Source organism: Rhipicephalus microplus, chromosome 1 (assembly GCF_043290135.1).
Source record: "Rhipicephalus microplus isolate Deutch F79 chromosome 1, USDA_Rmic, whole genome shotgun sequence".
Classification (NCBI taxonomy): Eukaryota; Metazoa; Arthropoda; class Arachnida; order Ixodida; family Ixodidae; genus Rhipicephalus; species Rhipicephalus microplus.
In genome coordinates this window covers 217,338,380-217,360,095 of record NC_134700.1, presented here as the reverse complement: position 1 = coordinate 217,360,095, position 21,716 = coordinate 217,338,380, and the positions used below count along the sequence as shown (strand labels likewise).

Genomic DNA, 21,716 nt, shown 5'->3' with positions numbered 1-21,716 from the left:
AACCTTCTATTGGGTTTGTTAGAAAACTACTAAATGGTTGCAGATGAGATTCATAGAGATCGTAAAATTGGATATAGATTTCGTGGGAAAATACGAATGTTCGAACAGAAGTTAACGACTGATGGAAACAAACTTTACTGTAAAAAGTGTTGGCAGTGTGAAATTTTGAAGTTTCTGATAGTGCGCTGCTATTGTTTATCATGTTGTTTGTGAAGTCCTGTGTGGTCAGTTTAGGATGCTATGAAGGGACGAATATGTTGGGCTAGCTGGCCTGAGGAGTCAACTGGATCGGGGACCAGCCGGGCATTTGTTCATTCAGACAATTCAGGTTGACTGATAATGTCGTCATTTTCGGGAAATGACAATACCACCGAACTCGACGTCTGCGTACATAGTATAGCCCATAAGAAGACCTGAACTTGAATTCAATAAGCGTTGCGATGCGAACTTCTTCGTATGGCATTTTTCACTCTGTAATGGCTGAGCAAGAAACGAGGACACAAGAAAGACGGCATCTGACGACACATGGGGCTGTGTGTCGCAAAATGTCTCCTCCACTGTGTGTCCGCTTTCGTCACGGCGTGTTTATGAAAGGAAAGTGAACTTGAACCGATACATATAGACAGGACTGTGCGCAGCGCTTTGGAAGTTCGTGTGAGAGAAGTACAGCGTTGTTCATGAAGGGAAGTAAAGCAACCGAGAACTTTGTTGGCGTAATCTTGACATGCGATGACCATTTTGAAGTGACAATGACTGAGTACGCCTTAAGGCTCCAAACCTTCGAAGAGGCTACAACCCTCCAGAGATTCATAAATTCCACTAGTGTAAACGACACGATATTCAATCTTTACTCCAATATTCTATGGAAGCCACAATCTTCTAGGATATATATGGAACAAATGTGAATTAAATTTTTAGAGAGAGAGAGAGAGAAAGAGAGAGAGAGTTGTTTTAATAGGGAGCTGGAGAGGTTTGCCTGGTTTTTCACCTGACAGGCTACTCCTGGTGCCGGGTGATTACAATTTATATACAATGATAAGCACACAGCACATCCAGTCACATAAGACATACAGTCACTCACACGCACTGCGCTATCTACAACGTTTCCTTCGAGCCTGTGGCCCATAAGAATGTCAGTAGCGCTTTTGTGGGGCCTAACGCACTGGAGCTGTTCTGCCATGGCCTTCAATATTATTCAACTCCAAGTTTGTGTTGGAATTGTTGGAACCATCGTGCGCTCTGAAGTTTTAGAAATGTATGTGGTGATTCATGGCAATAGCAATATGCTAAAACAAGCAGCGTCTGTCAGTAGTTGGCTCTATAAGCAACTCGTAGATATGCGAATCAGCATTCAGTACAAGAATTCTTGCTTCGACTTTTAAAGTTATGCCATGTATTTTGTTCTTTAAGCATCTGTTTTAGCTGCGCAGTTATATGACAACGCAAACGGTGTCAGAAAAAGAGAAAATGCTCCAGAACATTAGGTTCTCTGGAAAAACAGCTTTTAGAGCTTTTAGAGCCGATAACATAATGCGCACTGGAGCATGCATATGCTGAATAAAGAAGTTATTCTTGCGAATAGTGAAACGACTGCTTCTTTTGCGAAATCGGCTTTGACTTTTACGACCAGCGATTTGTATAGGCGTAAATATTGATCATATAGGGTCACTTATGCAGGGAAAGACGAAGTGCGTTTCCGACGCTCTGTTTTCTGCCATCTCGGAGCGTAAAGTTCCCCCCAGTGTTGCGCCACTAACGATCCAGAAAAGTGGCTTCGCTACGCTGCACAGTAAAAATTTTTGCACCCAAAAGGGTGTAAAAAGGGTGCTTTTACGAGAAAGCACCCTTTGCAACACCCTTTAACACCCATAAATGGTCGATTGAAAAAAAAAGCACCCTTTTGTTCGGGTGCTTGCCTCGATAGCACCCTAAAATAGGCTCTAAGGGTGCTTTTGTGCCTGAGAAGGGTGTAGGTGCCGATTCATCGGATGGAATATGCAGCATAAGAAGAACACATAATTATAATATTTGAGATTTTACGTCTCAAAAACCTCGATATGATTATGAGGGTCGTCGTAGTGGAAAGCTGCAGATTTTCACCATTTGGTGTTCTTTAATGAGCGCTCATATCGCACAGTGCAAAGGCTTCCACATTTTCGCCTCCGCCTTAATTCGACTGCCACGGCCGGCATCGAACCCGCGACCTTCAGATTGGCGGCTGAGCAGCACAGCTACTGCACGAATATGTGGACCTTGCGTTAAATGACGGCCTAATTGACTTAGAATGTGTGAAGGTGCTCTCCGAATACAGCAGAATGTCAGCAGAAGCGGATCGCGTTTCATCTATAATGGCAATTAACTGCAATCCATGTTACGAAAGCTTTCCTTAGCGTTGGTTATAAGCTACATGTTTGCGGTGGATTATATACAGGAACATAATGTTCGCCCGAGTATGGGTGGGTGTGCGTGAGCCTGCGCATGTGTTCGCGTGTAAGCGCGATTGTGTGTACACCCGTGCATGTGTGCGTGCGCGTGTAGGTGCGAGTCCGTGCTTGTGTTAGCGTGCCTGTGCACATGTGTACGCCCATGCATGCGTGCGTTTACGGTCGCGTGTGTGTGTTGCCGTATGTGTGTATACGTGTATGTGTGTGCGCCTGTGAATAAGTATGCGTGTGTATCAGCCCGTGCGCCCTCAAATTTCGTGTGTGTGTGCGGGGGGGGGGGCAGGTCCCACACCTGTTCAGACTGGGAGTCTATATGGGAGGTGGCTTAAGAAATGGCGGTGGTCAACGCACTGTACACGGACTATTCAGTACATGGAAAACAGCTGCACACTTTCATACCAAATCATTGCTTACGAACTTGCTGTGGTAGCTGATTAGGTCCGCTGAGGCGCTTCTACGCTCGAAAACGTGGGTTATGACCAATTCACACGGAAAGCTGTCACTGCACTTATGCCCAACCATCGTTTATATTAACAACGTTTAACAAGAACGTGCCCTGCCTTTGCTACAGGTGCTTAGCTAGCTCATTGGGCAACCATATGGAATTATGTGCTGATCATGTGGTCAGCAAAAAGTTTGTTATAACAACCTCGGCACGTTTCGTGGTGCGTGACAAGCCTTGTAATAAACATCCGCGACTGTGGATTAATTTGTTCCAGCTTCGACTACGCATTCAGTGTTTGCGGCACCATACGCGGAATAGCCAGACACAGACAATGCGAAAAGAAATTCCTCTGGAAAAAGGTGTGGCGATGCTCTCCCGCTAATGCCACCGAGGACGAAATAATTATTGTTTCTGGCCATTCCATGGTGCACTTTGTTTTCCGCAAGTTTTCCTTCACTATTTTTCGCCCACTGCAATCGCATTCCGTCAAAATACTCAAAGAACCCGAGGCTGGTAAATAATCTGCGTCGCTGTGCGACTGGCTGGGAGGAGAGTTGCCGTTTACAAGGAGTCATTCCGCGCCGAACGGCCGTCCGCCGTATGCGCCATAGCGTTTGCCTTTCGGCGCCGCCTTGGCGGGTTTCCCGCTCCTCCCCCCTCCCCCGCTCACCCCCCGGCCAGCGTTGCTCCCACAACGGCGGCGTAGATAAGCGAAGAGTTGCGTCACCGAACACCTGCGTGGACAGCTGCGGCGCCGCCACGCCGCCGCCAGTGCCTCCTCTTTCTCTCTCTTAACCTTGCTCCCTCTGTCTCATCGTCTTTCAAATGCGTTGCGTTGGTCTGGGGTCTTGGTCGCTGTGTGTGTTCTAGCGAACAGGCGCATATTCAATGGTGGTCACGCATGACACCGTGTTCGAAGTGACGCTCGGATTAAGGAATATTCATGGAGTGGCGGACACGGACAACGTGGGCCTGTTAACGGTGAGTGTACTGTTTTCGTAGGTAGTAATCATACAGCGCTTGCTGGGCGCCTGCAGCAGCTCTGCCGAAGTAGGCTGCCAGCCATTTACAACAGCATGCGTTCGCGGGTCTGTTGCAGATGCCCGATTAAACGTGTGACTTAACGAGTTCACACTGCTAAGCGCGATGTTGTGTAAGTGCCTGCATCACTCATACAGTGAGTGATGTGATCACTTAACAAGGGCGGGATTAGTTGCTGATCGCACATTCTCTCTACACTGCACAAAGTGATTGATATTGTTTTAAGATGTGCTTTGGGCTACATCGTAATAACATTTCTATTAATACTCAAATGTGCAACGTGCTTCTGTAGGTGTAAGCGAAAAGAAAAAGCAAAAATTATGTACAGAGGCGCACTGTACGAAATGGCTTTTTTTTGCTTAAAGACGGTATAGTTGGAGGTGCTGATATGCCGCGATGCTCCCAGCACGTGCGCCTCGGTCTTTTAAGCTATTTAGGACAAGTGCCGCCAGCAACAGGGAAAGATCTAGCAGACTTCCAAAGGCGCGTTGTTGTGGCCAACGCCGTGCGTTGTTTTCCCTCGTTTCTGTTTGCTGTTTTCGTGCTTCGCTTTCATCTGCGATAATGTTCGGCGTTATAACAGAATTGAGAGAGTATACGTGACTGTTGGAGCTATGTGCGGTTGCTCTAGCATAAGCCATGCATGGCTGCTGCAACGTAGTCGGCGTCCGCGCGCGTTGCCGCGTTCGAGCGCTCTTACTTGCGTGATTGTGTTTAACTGAGTATTTAGGCACGGGTTACGTTTGTAAATCCCGTAGTCAATAATCGCTAATAGCGTGCCCCTGATTGCCATCAGAGGATGGGCTTGGTTGTCGAAATATGCCAGACGCTTTTTCTGAAAGCAAGCTTTGAATTTTTTTTTTAAAGAAGTACTTTCATACGTGCAAGGCAGTGCCTATTGCAGGCCCGCAACTCTTTAAAAACTGGACGAGCTATCACATCTTTCATCAAATTACAATGAATTAAGATGATTGAATTATAGATGACGAATTTCTGTGCTAGATTAGGTGCACAAAACACATGTTCGCAGCCCTACGTCTAGAAAGCAGGCAAATAGGAAGCACAGCGTCAAATTTGGATTAGATTCCATTGACGGAGCGTCTTGTGAGGGTAGAAAGAACGAGAAAATTGTTCATTTTTGATGCCCTTATAGAGGCAGTCAGAATTGCACTGATTGGTGACTTGTAATAATTCCTCAGATTGTTAGAGGCGTGATTAAAGTCAGTAAATCTTTGACTTTTTTTTTGCAGACCTCTTCGCTAGTGCCACGCCCACGATCATTTGTTCTCATGTAAAAGAGAAAGCAGAGATGTCTTCACTGTACATGAAGAGGTGAGTTTCTTGTGCATTTTCATTAATGTTACATGTTCTGAGCGTTGTACTTTAAGAATTGTTTTTCACACTGGCTCACTACCCTATAAGGAATTTGATTCTTAGGTGAGTTCAGGCTTTCGTAAGTGCCATTTTCGAGCTGTAGTCTTACACTTCACCTCATTTCGGGAATTTGCTGTATGCGGGAGAACTCTTATCTTTATCATACGAAATTATTAGAATGAATGGGTTGTATGCTTCGAGTTCAGTGTAATGTCAATTACACGCCATTTCGAAGGATACACACTACACATTCTTTATATATGGTGCTGCCAGAACAGCACGAACATCCTTTTAAGAGAAGTCATATTTGCTCTTATTACAGGATGAGAGGGTGTCGCTGACGTCCTGCGTCCCGGCACCAGCCTAGAGGAAGCCTACTTCCTGAACCTCCACATGGATAACCGAAAAACCTTCCGTGTCAGTAATGACGAAGAAGGAGTGACAGCACTGATGAGTTGATTTTTTTTTTTTATTTTCAACATTGGCTACGGCCGCAAGGCCTTTAACAACCACCGTGATTGAGCGGATTTTTCTCGGCGTGAGTTTGGAGTTTATCAAAGAAGTTGTTCAGGCAGTACGACGCTGAAAATTTTAGTGTCACAATGCCTGAACAACTTTTTCTAGTGTGGTCATGGTAGATGAACAAACATTGTTATTTGTGTAAGTTATTTTGCTTAAATATAGCTGGACCATTCCATGCCAAACGTCCCAGCCACTTTGGCGACCATCTGAATTGTATTTGAAAAAAAAAAGTGCTGACTTACTGCGTTGAAAACAGTGAACTGCTAGAATATTTCAGCGAGAAAAAAAGTTTTGTTCATGTGGCTAGCTTATAACTTCCAGGCATAATGCCGTCTGTGTGCTGTTTGTGGAAAATTTCGTTTTAAAACTACCGCTTATTTTTTCTAAAGCAAATTCGGTCTACCTGTTAAGTAAATGTGCTTCTGTAAGGTATTTGAAGCTCAATAGTAATAGTGCAATTTTTTAGCCACATTCGCTTTCAAGAATAAAGCCAGAATGTGTTATGTTTGCATTTTTTATTGCAATATTGCACTTTGTATGAATATCTGGGCAGTGAATATTTACTCCACAGAAGGTATATTTTGAGGAAAAAATATCTTTAGACCTCTCAAGCTGCTAAAATATACGAGAAAATATCACGAATTTCACAAAATTGTGATTTTTGTCCGTATTGAGATGCAATTTGCTCCATGTTGTGATACAATGAAAACTCATCATTATACCTAAATTGTAAGAAAATGAAATTCTTTCTGTAATAAAAATCTTATCGCAAAAAGGACAGGAAAGAGCGCTGTCAACTGAATTATATTGAAGGTTCTACGAGCGTTTTTATACTGAGCACAAGACCAGGGCTCATCTGCAACAACACATGTGTGACCATGACAAAATAATTTTAACCGAGAAAAGAATACTCTTTTTCGCAAAAGATAAGTGAAGGTGTACTGATGCATTGATCCTTGACCTTCCTGATAAAGAGTTCTAAAATCTCTCATTTTTCTGCTTGCTTTTTTTTCAAAAACCGTGTTTTATGAAACCTAGGACTACACTTACATTCTTTACGGTGTCCGGCCATGAGACTACTATAGCTCTTCTTAACATTTAAAGCATGCTGTCTTGCTTGATCATTGAAGCATTGCCCAGTTTGTCCTGTTTACTTTTCCACATGTTAGCGGTATCTTATACACATTAGATTGGCATTTAGTAAACCTATTCTAGTGACGAATGGTGCAAGATTGACTATTCCTGTTGCTGTAAGTACATGCACTTTTGAAAGCTTGCAAGGGGTGGAAAACAACAATGTCATATCTGCTGGCTCTTTTCCTAAAATTGTGAGACACCTTATGTGCGTAGTACCATGTGACATGCAAAGGTGATTGGTCATTCTCTTTTTCTTTTGGTCCTGCTTCCTTTAACTTTACTTTCTGCAGGAGGGTTTCACAAACAAGTGTGATGATGCTGTTGGGGTATTGGCTGGTGCTATCAGCCCAGGAGTGCTAAGAATGTTCTGCCTTTTGATAGTGGGCATTCAAAATTAGTAGAAAGAGGAATTGATACCACATGTACTCAGGCCACCCTTCAGAAGTCATGTTAGCACAAGGGCGAGGTCAGGTTTAAAAACCAGATTAAAAGACTAAAAGATGCTGGGTATCCCAACAGAATCATCACACCCGTTTGCGAAACCCTCCTGCAGAAAGTAAAGTTAGACAGGACCAACAAAAAACAATGACCAAAACCTTTGCATGTTATACCACATCATGTGTCTCACAATTAAAAAAACAGCCAGCAGATATGATATTAGCGTGTTGTTTTCCACCCCTTGCAAGCTTTCAAAAGTGTGTGTACTAAACAGCAACAGGAATAGTCAATCTCGCCCCATTCGTCACGAGAATAAGTTTACTTAATGCCAATTTAATGTTTGTAGAAGTATTTTTTTATCAGGTAAACCAATGATCAGTGCATCACTACACGTTCACTTATCCTTTCCGAGAGGGAGTATTCTTTTCACAGTTAAAGATTATTTTGTAGTGCTCACACGTGTCGTCGCGCATGAACACGGTTCTTGTACTCTGTATAAAAGCGCTCGTAGCACATTCATTAAATTCAGTTGACAGTCGGTGCTCTTTCCTGTCCTTTCTGTCTCTTCCGAAAGTTGTCGCGCTGTGACTAGCACACAACCACGATGAACCAACTCTCCCAAATTAAGCTCTTGTTACGTAACACGTAGACCAAGTTTCGTATGAAAAGAAGGAGCGGTGCTTTTAAAATAAAATTTTTCACATACAACACCTAGACGGCATTCCAGGAAGTTCAGAAGGCAGCCACGTGACCAAATATTTTTCCTCTCCTAAATATTCCAGAAGTTCACTATTTTCAATGCAGCACGAATTTTTCGAATACATTTGAGATGGTTGCCAAAATGGCTGGGACATTTGGCATAAAGTGACCCAGCTGTGTCATTAGCCATAATTATGCATTACCTCTTTTATTTTTTGTGTGTTTTGACTCAGTTTTGTGTTCGTTTTTAGCTTATTGTGTTTCTGATCATTGTATTGGTTTCTTAAGTATTCGCTAAAGTTATATGTGCAAAAACCCGTATATGTTTGCATGTACATCACTTCTCATAACCAATTGTTGCACATCCAGGAATACAAAGCTTAATCCACTGTGATTATATACATTTGAAAACACTATCCATATATATTTTTGTGTGCATCACTTCTTGGTAATGATTGTGTACATGAAGGCGTATATAGTGAAATCATGCTGATTGTATATATTTGAAAGAATCATAAGTATATATATGCCTGTATTTCATTCCTATTAACCGATTGTGTACATGAAGGAGTATTAAACTGGAAAGCACTAGGATTGTAGATACTTGAAAGAATTATAGGGATATATTAGCGTATATTTCATTTGTAGTCTCTATGTACTTGAAGCAGTATACTAAACTGAAACCAGTGTAATTGTATGTTGCAAAGAATTATCAATGAAGTGAAACTGAATAAATATAATAAACATTTCAGGTGTTGCATGTGTAGTGTACGTATACGTGAACGTATATCTGATGAAAAAGTTGTGTGGCAGAAGAAAAGTTTGTTTTATTTGCCTATTAAATAAACGCAATATGCAAGGGCAGCAAGGCTTCATTTTCTGTAACGCGCATTATGCATATACTGTGAAGTATATATAGATCCAGCACAAGTTCATACACGATGGCACGCGTTTATATTTTTGCCCAGGCGCAATGAATGGAGCTCGACAGGTGGCGCACCATTGATAATGAGGAGCACTTTCTTCAAGTAGTGTGTAATCAGTGCATGCTGATATCTATTAGTGCAGTCTAAAAGAATACTGGCACCCCTGCCATGGGCACTCAACACCCCTGTGCACCCTTCTCGCACCCTCCTCAGAGGGTGCTAAAAAAGTGATGGACATCGAAGGCACCCTTCCTTAAGGGTGTTTTTTTAACACCCTACAGTTTTTTACATGTACACCCTATTCTAAGGGTGCATGAGAAAGCACCCTTTTTGGAAGGTGCTGAATTAACACCCTTAGGGTGTCGTCCACGGGACAAGCTCATTTACACCCTTCTGGGTGTAAATATTTTTACTGTGTGATCGCGCCTTCGATGTCCTCACAGAAGTCGGGAAATTTTGGGGCACTTTCATGGAGAAAACAAAACACGTGTCATCGTGGAAACGTAAAGAGCAAGATAAACGAGAAAAATATAAGGGACTGCAGCTGATGGAAAAATGCGACAGACACTCTAGGCAGCACCGACGTGGTATAAGACCGTTCTTGCCGTAAGCCAATGGTTTTTCGAAGACTTCAAAATAACTCGACGCTGTAATTTTCACGCTAGCCCTGTACACCGGTCTGTCGAAACGTGCACGCATTGTAATAGTTTGCTCTGGTAATCTGCGCTGCATGTAGCATAGCGTGTGATGGCACTAAAAAAAAAGATTCGTGCATCAAATATCGAACGCCACAGTTAGCCAATCTTTCCTACGTGATGACTCCTCACATGGGGCCACTTATTGGTGTTCGCAAACAGCTCGCCGGCAAAAGCACGCTCGAAAATGGATCTTCGAAGAACAGATCGACTCCGCGTCACATATCTTGACAATTCAATGCCTCCTCCCCCCCCCTCCTCACCAAAGAAAAAAAAACTTTCAAGGCCTCTCATGCATTCGCTTAAGAAGGCTCAAGGGTGAAAACAATTTCTTTCTTTTCAATCAATGAATTGATTTTCTCCCCTCGCACCCTCCCCCCTTTCAAACGTGCACCTGTACTGGTATACCACTGCCTTCGTGATTGGCCCGACTTTGGCTAAGCGACGGTGTGATTGAAGACGTGATGGTATGTGATGTCGCAGTAACGCTATTATAACGTCATGAAGGCGCCCCTTCTATTGGCTCTAAAATTGACGACGCGTTGACGTCAGATGAGGAAGATATGTTGCATCACTCGCGTTGCTTCACACCGCATGACTCCTCCAATGGTCAATTTTTGCCCTTGAGGAAACATCTGAGGTTTTCAACTTGATGATGCAGTCAGGACAAGAGTGGCCATCATTCGATTTGTGCCTCATTAATAACATTCGAACCTTAGGTTGGTGCTATGCATGAAAAAAAAAGATACTTAGATCAAGCTGGTGGCTAAAGCGAAAACGCAAACAGAAGTCATTGAAACAGTCAACATTTTATTTAATCATGCTGGTTTCTGAAAATCTACTCGTACACAGCGAAGGTCGCAATGACTACACAGTTTAACCAGTTCACACCTGTGTCATTCGGCAATTGCTCGTCAGTTAAATATGTGTGCGTATGCACTAGTTTGGACAAATGTAAACATTGTGTGCCAATGTACCAGTACTTCCAGAGTAGCTGAGTTAGCGTTTTTATGTAATGACTTCATAATAAAGCACGCTACATGCACAACCCATAAAGACTTGAATCCAGCGACTCACTTCCTGTTTCTGCACTCGCCTGACAACCTGAATTTTTTATTAGCCACGTGTACCAACTTGTTGGCGCGTTTTAAACATTTCCATTTCACAGACTCACTGGAAAATGTGGTACATTATTCACGGAATTTGTCGTGGATGAAACTATTCTTGTCGAAAATTTATAAGAGGATATCCCTGGCGAGCAAGCACTGTGAACAAAAACTTTTTGTGACGATTGCTATGACAAACGCTGTTCTGTATATTATTTCAACGACATTTTGTTTCTCTCAGGAGCAACTGGCTATGTCTCGTAGTAAGCAACAATATACGCTTGGAATAAATTTTGTGTAGCGTGTGCATAGGCACGCGGCAAGCACCCTCTTTTTCTATGTTGGCTCAGGGAAAAACTCGGAAGTGAGCACGAAAATGGCCACTTACTACGATGGGGCTGTTAAATTAACTAACTTAACCTTAACTACGAAAAATTAACGTACGATTAAGGTATTCACAAAAACAGAACCCAAGAAGCCAGAAAACAGGATGAAAAGTTTTTGTTGGGAATGCGTAAACGTTGGACAATTCCAATAAAAAATAATGCTAAGTACTGAAACATAACCAAGTTGTTAATGCGTTCACACGTAATCGGTGCTGGTACTTTTCATTAAAGAGGCCATTTAACTAGTTTATGCGCTGCACATCTTTTACAATCCCAGTGGAGACTTACCCAAATAAAGTCAATGGGGCTTTCGTTACTTTAATAATTAACTTGCCAAGAATGAAGGAAAGGAACGGAAAGGATGTTAACCAGACTAAAAAGACCGGTATGCTACCCTACACAGGGAAAAGGGGGAAGGGAGTATTAAATATGAAGAAAAACAGCGAGAGGGGAGCGCATGCACAGACACCTCACAGTCATCTCAACACATTTAGCTTATAAATGCTGGTGCAAATCGGTTGCGTCCGAAAAAAATGAGCACCACCTTCGTCGCCTTCCCTAGCGGTGACCTCTGAGGTCGACTTTACGCAATTATTTCTGTCACCTTTGGTCTCTGATCTATCCGAGCTAGAGCGGCTGTTAGAAATGTTCTGTGCCCAACGTAGCGAGGACAGTCACAGAAGATGTACTGGAATGTTTTCTCGCTGCCGCAGTTGTCGCGAAATGGGTTGTCAGCCATTTTAACTCGAAAGGAAAGTGACGTCGCGAAAGCTCCTTTAAGCCAAAAGGGGCAAAGCAGAGTGGAATTACTTTGCCCCGCTGAGGTGGTACAGTGGCTAAGGTACTCGGCTGCTTAACCGCAGGTCGTGGGATCGAATCCTTGCTGCGGCGGCTGCATTTTTGATGAAGGCGAAAATGCTGAGGCTTGTGTGCTCAGATTTGGGTGCACATTAAAGAATCCCAGTTCGTCGAAATTTCCGGAGCCGTTCACTACGGCGTCTCTCATAATCATATGGTGGTTTTGGGACGTTAAATGCCACATATTTATTTATCAGAGTGGAATTTTTTCGCCGTCCACTAAGTGTATGAAGACGCAACGTGTTAGGGCAGTGATGGTGTTGGTTTCGTAGTGTATTTGCTGTATTCCTAATCAAGAAAGTGACTTCTGGTGCGACCACTCGAAATTGACTAGAAGCATTGGTTCTCGATAGGACTCAATGGTATATGCTATCAAGTCCTGTGATTCGCTTGGAGAATAAAGTACAGAAGTACGGGCTGCTTACAAGGGGCATTGTTTCCGTGCATTGTTGGTGACGTCCATCAGAGTCCCAGCTTTTCCGTAACATGCTGTCTTATGTAAAGACTTCTTATGACATGACGCGTTAAAGAGTTCGTTTCGCAGAAATTCCGGCGTTGGCGTCGTTGTTTGTGAGTGAAAAATTATCCTCTTATATGTGACCGAAAAATTGAGAGCGATGAAAAAAAATAAATAATAAAAAATCCTGGCTCAGAGTGGGCATTGAACCCGGGTCGTGTGGATTTGATTGGGGTATCAAACCTAGGTCGTTTACGTGGCAAGCAGCTGTTCTACCACGCGGTCATGCATCTGCTTGGAAATACCATAAAAATAATTTCATCTGCTTGGAAATGCAGTGAAAGCATCACATTACGCATGCTTCACTATGCAACTTGAAATATTGTAGTAATGATGCGCGGTACAAGTTCCCGTTACAATGGGGCGTCACAACATGTAATTATGATAACGCCTTCGTGCTTTAAAGTCAGTAACTCACTACAAAGGCACACACGCTACTGCGCCAGTGTTTTCTTTTAAGACCACGTTGTGGGTGCATAGCAAGTCCGAAAAGGTACCATGCACTACGTGTTAGAAGTGCGCACTATGAACGAAAGATCGCCATCACGTTTAACTCCGAAAGCCAAAACTCTAGGGTGCCCTAATATTTTTTTTATATCTTTCTGAACTTGTAAAACTCGTAGTTTTAGTATCAGTCATTCTTGCGCTGAAAACTGTGGGACATGAACTGGAATTACGTAAGCAGCCTTTCGTTTCAGAAATAGAAAAGCGCTAAAGCTCCAGCATCTTATAAATATGTGCAGCTTGTTCACAAAGTGATAGAACGAAGACGGGTTGCGATCAGCTCTTTTTTTTGCCCACAAAAATAATTTTCGGCTTTTACTGAGCTTTGACGATGTAACAAAAAAGATTAATATTATCTCGGGTTTTACTATCCAATGCCACGATATGATTATGTGAGACTCGATAGTGAACGATACGGAAATTTCAACCATCTCGTATTCGTTAACGTGCACTAACAACAGAGAGTACACGGGCTTCTACGATTTGGAATTTGTGGAAATGCGACCGCCGCATCCGGGATCAAACCCACGACCATCGGGCCTAAAGCCGAGCACAATAACCGCTGTTTTATCAAGGCGGACAATGTCACTATAAAAACACAAATGCGGCTTAGGTTATCTTTATTATAACGCTTTTATTGCTTAATATATTAAAAAAAGAAAATGAAATATTGCACCTTCACAAGAACTACTGCTAACGGGAAAGAAAAAAAACATTTATTGTCAAAGATGCTGCCCTGGTCCAAGAACTTCAAGCGGTCACGTGAGGCACCGTCATCATCATCGAAGGAGGGTAGAGAGACGCAGGGTTTCATCCTCTCTTCCCCCACCTCACCCGAAGGAAAGTGACTGTCTTGCAATGAAGTTTATTCATTCATTCATTTATTACACCTGATCAAAACGTTCAATCAAATAGCCTTGTCCCCTGTTGTGTGTGTGTGTGTGTGTGTGTGTGTTTGACGTCAAATGAACGTATGGAGAATAAATGTAGTACATTGCGTAAGTTAAAATATTACACGCTAACTTATAGTGCTTTACATGATTGCCTTTGCCAAGGTTAGCAAGATGGATACTTTTGAACTTCGCCGACGAGACGCTACTAGGCTGTGCAGATTATGGTTTTGTGTCGCATTTACCAATGCGTACGCGTTCCGCATAGGAATGACCGACACTGCTGCATGCGATTATTGCGGCAGTGACGAAACAGTTTGGTACATTCTGTGTGAATGCCCGTAATACTACTCGCAGAGACACTCACTCTGCAATGCACTTGAAGAAGTGGACAACCAGACTCTTTCGGAAGAAAGAATCGTGCGCTACCGACAGGACTTTATGTCGCAGAAGAAGGCTGTGAAGGCGCTCCTGCGCTTCTTGCGTTCAACCAGCCTGTCCAAACGACTGTGATCGGAACGCCCAGCATGTGTGTGCATGATTTTTTCTAATTTATTTTATATCTCTCTGTCCCTATCCTCTTTGCGACCCTTATTTCCCCACCCTGTACAGAGTAGCAAAGAAATTCTTCTATAGGTTAACCTCCTTGTCTCTTCGTTTTATTTATTTCTCTCTCTTGATCGACAAAGCTTATAAAAAGAGGGCTGGTGAGGAGTAGACTATAATTGATAGAGAATATTTCAGAGCTTTTTTATGTCTTTATGATACTCAGAAAAGAAAGGAAGAGTGAGAAAGACAAGTTAAATGCAGAATGGTTAATGCCGGCTTTGTGGTTTGCATTGCATCCGGAAAATAAAGAAATATAAAGGCAAGGAAGAAACAGAAAGACGCAGAGTATAGAACTACGCAATACAGGTGGAACTTCCCTGCATATTCTTCATTTATTTTCGTCTCTTAATCCTTATCGACAAGAGGAAGCCAGCTGGATACACGTCTGGTCGACCTTTCTACCTCTGTTGGGGCTCCTCCTCATACAATCCCAGGTGCAAGGGCATGGTCTTCTTTCCTGTAGAATGAGTGAACCGTGGTGTTGTGACAATGACCTCTCTCTGACTTTATAGTCTCCTTTCATGCCTAATGATGCGTACATTATGTTCGAGTTATGGCATGCTTTTTGGAAGCACATTAGGGGCTCTTGTCTCCAAGAATACCCATAGCGTGATAAATAGGCCTGCGAAAGATGTTTCATTGGACAGATTTCGACACAGTCTGCTTTCAGTTCTTTTGTAACCTCCGGGAGTGAAAAATATGGGCGGTAGATATCAATAGCATCGAATTTGCCGGGAAGCACCTGACAGCATTGCCGCCAGTGCTCAGGCTAGACGGCGTCTTAAGGAAACGCCTGATTGGGAAGCCATGCGAGCAATGCGGTGGCTTACATTGAGCAAGACGGAGCTCGGACAGGGTGAGCACTTGGCGCAATGGTATCGAGCACTTTAACCATTAAGTGCCTAACGTAACTGGTTAATGTGGTAATAAAGAAATATATAAGCTGGCTTGGATCACCTTAGTTTATAAGAGAACAGCGTGAGTTTCGTAAGTGCTCACCATGCGCTGACGGGCAATGCTAAAACTTTCATAACTCTAGCTTTCTTGCTTAAACTATTATTTTGAGACACTAAGTAGTATATGGTCGGTCAGGGGTGATGCAAAGCTTCTCGTTTCACACTCATCGGACAGAGCTGGTAGATATCCCGCATTCACTGTTTCAGGAAGCTTAACGCAGCCATCCTCAATAACAATAAAGGAATCAGAAATCAAGTGACAGTTCACGCCCGACAATGTAGTGTAGAAAAAAAGCTTTGCTCATAGATAATTGAACCTCCGCTATTTTATTTTATGGCTCTCACTTTTTGTATTTGTTTATTATTATCCACTTTACACGCACAAAGACCACCAACACGTGGCCCGCGTCTTCATGAGATTTTTTATAAGTACACTAGATGAAACTCTGGCGCTAGTATCTATGGCAGCTGCAACACAAGGCGCGTCAACGAGCATGGAAATGATGGGTAGTACAGAGATTTGTCTAATTTTCATACTTTCAGCCTCGTTTGTCTTCGCGGGGCTGCTTTTTCACAGATAAAAATTCAACAATTGTTAAGCAGCTGCTCTTCACTTTAATCTTTCAGGCTCATCATTTCAAATCGGCTCATGAAGCTCTGAATGATCCGTTCTTTTATTTGAAACAAAACCCAAAAATGTGGCTTAAAACAAAGCCAAAAATGCGTTCGAACCCACAAGAACGGAAACTAGGCAAATCAGTAAACTACCCACAATTTTCATGGTGGCAGAACGATCGCAGCGCCCCAGTCTCCTCTAGTTAACTTTAGGAAACTCTACGCGCAACTTTGCACGAAATAATGTTTTGTGACTTTGACAAATAGTACCGGCATTATTGTATGTCTGCAGCAGTTTATAGCTTTTTCTTCGGAAAAGCTGCATAGACAGGACTGGTCTCAAGCATTTTAGGCAGCTCATACGGTGAATTGAGTCATCACTATAGGACAAATATACTTTAGAGTCAGCGCCTGGATTGTAGTCATAGGGAAAATCAGTGGGGATATGTATATCAAAACTTCACGTCAAATCCTTTAAGAAATGACTCATATCTGAGATATTGGAAAGGCGTTCTTTCAAATGGCAACGTTAGGTGACGTCTTGTTCAAGCTCACTCGGCCTTCTAAATCCTCCCCTCACCCCCTTGTGCTACCATCTTTATTCTACCGAACCTTCTGGAACTAAACATCTTTACTGCGGCTCGTTCGCTAATGCAAGTTCGAGACTCCTAGTCCACAAGGTGTGGAAACGAGGAGTTTTCTACCCGCTTCACACAAGACATACAAACTAAGAAGGAAAGAACGCTTAATTCATGGTATCATGGCACGTACCACCAACGTAACATGTATGTTACATGAAGGTCTTCTCAACAATGTAAAAGAGACCAAATATATAAAGGCAAAGGAGGCCATAAAAATAAAACTGAGAGCCAAATCTGAATATGGTGAATCAAGTTTGTTGCAGCATTGTTGTTCTTTTTGATTATCATTTATTATACGCCCACCTGTATTTGTTTTCTTGTGTGTTTGTATTTTTATTTTTTTTGTTTTTTTCACGCGTATACAAATTACCTGCTCTTGAGTAAAGGTGCCCTTTACTTCAATCACCAGGACTACGCATCTTTTTTTTTTATGAGAACGAAATGATAAAAATGCACCAGAACCCGAAAAATCTGTAGTTAAAAAAAAGGTCTGCAGAAAGAAAGGCTGCTATTTTCTTGTCAGCTTTCTCTCAGTTTTTTGTTGTTGCTGTTTATTTGTTTATTGCGAAAAGATGGACGGCAGGAAAAAGATTTACGGAGGTCGTAAAGAAAGCCGTGGTGTGTTTCCGAACGAGGTGCTATACGGCAACCAACCTTTTCGATTTCCGGCACCGAAACGCGTCCCCATTTCCGAGTCACACCGGAGTGCTATATCCCGAGGGACTTGTTGCTTGCACGACCACTGAGTAGTGGCAAGTTTAGTTTGGTTCGCACAAAGCACGGCGAACGTCTGCTTTCAAATACATTTTCTTAGGCGACTCACCCAGCAAGTCTGTCAGTGCACTCGTCCACTCTTCTATCCCTCTGCGTGTTATGCGTAGAACAAAGCACTTCCTAAACAAACAAACAAAAAGAATTCAGTGTCGAACTGCTATAGATCAGCTTAGTTTTAGCACGAAGGCAAAGAAGCAGCAGCAAAGAAGGGATAAGGTAGGCAACAGGATGAGCGTCATTTATTGCACTAACCTAAAGTATGCATTCACTTTGATTTTTTGTTTTTTTCTTGCTTTGTTTATTTATTTATCATTTTTGCCATTGTGCGATTCGACCCCCTAAAATGCTTCCTATCTCTGTACTGGCAATTGGACCTTAATGCACGTGCTTGAGAGTGCATACCTTCGTTTGCTGCGGGTGACAACGATGGTCATGCGTACATGTGTAAGCATAAATAAAATGTGACATCATGCAATGGTAAAAAAGTCGCCTCGATAAAAAATTGAATTGCCTTATTACGAACGACTTATCACCGACTTTTGCATGACCTAGAATGCTTCAGTTATTAAACGAGGGCCAATGTAACCATCACATCTCGTCGAGTCGCGTTTCAATACGCTCACCGGCTCCGGTTTCGGGTAGCAGTACAGACGGGAAAACATTTGCCCATCTGGCTGCTTCAACTGAAGTTTTCGGCGCACACTTTGTCAGCTTAGACCACATGCTCTAGCGGTGCCCTGCGTTACGGGTTGAAGACGTTCGTCCAAGTGGGATGTTGCAGTTCGGATTTAAGAACGCAACTATGAGCAGTCCAACGGACCCACGACGTGGCGGAGAGACGAGGCCTATCTGTCCCGACGTGGAAGTGGCCCGCTAAGTGCTAGTTCACGCCCCGACGTACCTATATAAAGTTTCTCGATACCATACCATAGACTAATGTTAGCGAACTGACGCAGTAATGATACTTAACTTAGTCATAATTCAGACTAGGTTCTTCTGATAATATTCAAGCATGAATGGAAGCTTCTGGCTAACTTGAGATAGCAGCTGTGGACAACGACAGCGTTGATAGCCACGCGCTCTATCACTCTAGGCAAGTGTGACATCATTTGTACGACGTCCTCACCAAGATTGCGAGCCGCGAAAAGCTTCGCTCGAAGATGAAGAAAGAATGGACTGGAGAAAAATATTGGTCGTTGGCATGTTTCCAGACTAGGGCTTCACATTCGCAAGAGGAGTGGTTTGTTTACTGGGCCTGAGGTTCACGTTCGCGAAAGTTGAATACGCACGTTGCTTTCTTACCAGCAGGTGGTGTCCACGTGACTATCAAGTCTTCTAGCTGCACGGCGAGGGACACACGGCTTGCGGAGTGTTCTGATGGATAGTGTGCGAGTGCTCTCAGTGCTGCTGTTCCACGTAATCGGGACCTTCTTATGACTGCCGAACATTCTCGAGGACGAATGATGACGTAACTGCCGGACAATCTCGAGCATGAATGGTGACACGGTCCTAAATACAGCAGGTGCCATGCCATCAGTTCCTCTGTCAAAAAGAGAGCTGTGCGACGGTCGGCGCAGCAGGCCCAGCGAATTTCGATTATAATTCGTATGTTTAAATTTCTCATTTTTTCACTGTTTTTCTGTTCACTCGGTTGTATTAGCAGGCTTCTTGTCAATAAAGTTCTATTTGGAAGCGCGGATGGTATCTGTGCACCAGTTTAAAGGGGTGGTGACACCGAATTTGTGGAATGCGTGTTCTTGGCTTTAAGCGTTTCCTCCAGCTCCTGGAAGCGTGATACACGCACAACACACGCACGTGCCCCACAAGCGTCAGGAAAACAAACGCGCTGACAGTCGCCATGGCCAGCTGCAGTAGCATCCAGGCAGTTGCAAGGCAAAATGCAGCCAGAAGGAAACAAAGCGTTTATATTTACAACGTATGTACAGGACGTGGACGCGAAAGCCACCTGACGCTAGACGCACCGGCCTTTTATAGGCAACGATACGCTGAAAGACCGTGGCGCAGCCCTGCTGTTGTACGCGCGCGTCGACTCTGACGGACAAGGACGCATCGAGTGTTTCTTCAAAAGCACCCAGCGTCCCTGGCGTACGCACAGTTTCTCTGCAAGGGATGCCAACACACTCGTCACTACACATCTGGTGTGACGTCACGACAACTGACGTTGCTTCTCCTATTCTGACACGTCAGTGTTGCTGCGCAAGCAATGGGTCTAGATCGCAAGAGTGTGCATTCAGCTACACATTTAGAAGTGAATTAAAATATATTCTACGCGTTTGTTTTGTCCGACTCTTCGTGTGGAGAGCCCTTGCAGACAGAGGAAACCCACAAAAGGCTTGCAATAGCCTTGAAATTTGATTACACCACCCCTTTAGGCACGGCCGATGATGCCATTGAAGTCATGATGATGTCATCTATCGCACTCAAACAAGATTGCGATAAATGACATCCATAGACATAGGCGTACAGATACGGTTGTTACTGAAACATTTCTAAGCTGCATGCTATTCAAAATATATAAGTCATAACATGTGCCGACTAACCTATTTTTCATTGCATGTTATTACCATTTGTTGCTCCAATTTTGTTTTCTGCTCTGTTCTCGTACACTGCCTAATTTTGTACGCACGTGGTTCGTTGAGCACGATACGCCTACACTAGAGTGAACGCGACATACGAATAAATGGACTAGCGCTGTCAGGAAGGGTTCCAGGAACTAAAGCATGCCAAAACCGGGCATCACTCAGCCAAAACACGAGAATCATCAAGGTGAATAGGGTGAAGAAAAAAAATATTAGGTGGGGATCCCATAGATGATCGTCATTCGAGTGATGGCAGAGATGGGCTTCGATGACAGGCCTTTTAGCTGAATAGCCTCGTGCTTCTCGAACTAAAGAAAGTAGCAGCGACGGTGGTCGCCCTATTAGGCAAACCACAAACGACATCTGTCACTTGGGCGTGACTGGGAAGCCACGAACCAGAGGATCCAATGGCTCAACTGAAAGATCTATCTGAACAAAAATACTAAAGAAAGCTACTGACGTGTGCGTCACGACAGTAATGTCACCTGCTATCAGTGGTGGGCACGGCCACCACTGATAGCAGGTGACATGATGCTAAGAGCCTTCGCATCACTCAAACGGGAAGATCACACAGGCTATGTGGTGAACTAGCTGATTTAGAAACGTAAATCTCTTACTGACAGTAGAGAACAAAATAACCACTCGTACTTCTCTCTTTGGATCTGATGTACCCGACGCATTAGCATGAAGCCATTTCAAAAATGGCTAATATTGTGAGAAGTGAAAAATAAAGCGACAGAACAGGCATAGTATCGCTAAAGAATGCGAGAAATAATAATGGGGATACAGACAATAATGGAGATGTATATAACCACAACTGTCAAAACGTCGTTGTAACAATATATATATATATATATATATATATATATATATATATATATATTACGCACCCCATATAACTTCTTGCAAGCAACAGCGGAGATACCCATGCAAACAATTTCTGATAAAGCCCTCTCGAAACAGATTTGTTGTTGACTTATGTATTCGTTACATGTGTGTGTTGTGTTTGTTGTGTGTGTGTTGCGTGTGTGTGCATGTGTGTGCGTGTGTGTGTGTGCGTGCGTGTGCGTGTGTGTGCGTGTGTGTGTGCGCGTGCGTGCGTGTGTGTGCGTGCGTGTGTGCGTGTGTGCGTGAGTGTGTGTGCGCGCGCGCGTGTGTGTGCGTGTGTGTGTGTGTGTGTGTGTGTGATTGTGTGTGTGTCATACGCAACCACCAAGGTAACATAATGTCGCTGGATAGAATATATGCGTTCCACATTATCTGCTTTGACGTGACCAATACTTCGTATTTCATGATGCAGAAAATTAGGCCGCGGTTAGCACACCTTCTCTCGGCATTTACGTAGCTCTCTGCAGCTGTGTCGCTGACATGACCATTAGACCATGCTTTCCTAAAGTCAGTTTTTTTTCTATGGTACTTATGGGTCTCCAACATGTACCAAGAACGGCAACGTAAAATACCGGCTGACTGTGTTTCTGACAGCATAAGTTTCAGCGCTTCCTAAGTGCATTACGCAAGCGTCTCTATTTGCAAAGCTCG

At 43.4% G+C, this 21,716-nt stretch overlaps 1 long non-coding RNA gene across 1 annotated transcript; it reads left to right on the top strand.

Annotated features, from left to right (window-relative positions):
* The first annotated feature begins 2,551 nt into the window (after positions 1 to 2,551).
* Positions 2,552 to 6,695, top strand: LOC142807730 (uncharacterized). The gene is made up of 3 exons (XR_012894654.1): positions 2,552 to 3,870; positions 5,181 to 5,262; positions 5,627 to 6,695. It is a non-coding gene; the product is annotated as an uncharacterized LOC142807730 (long non-coding RNA).
* Positions 6,696 to 21,716: the final 15,021 nt, after the last annotated feature.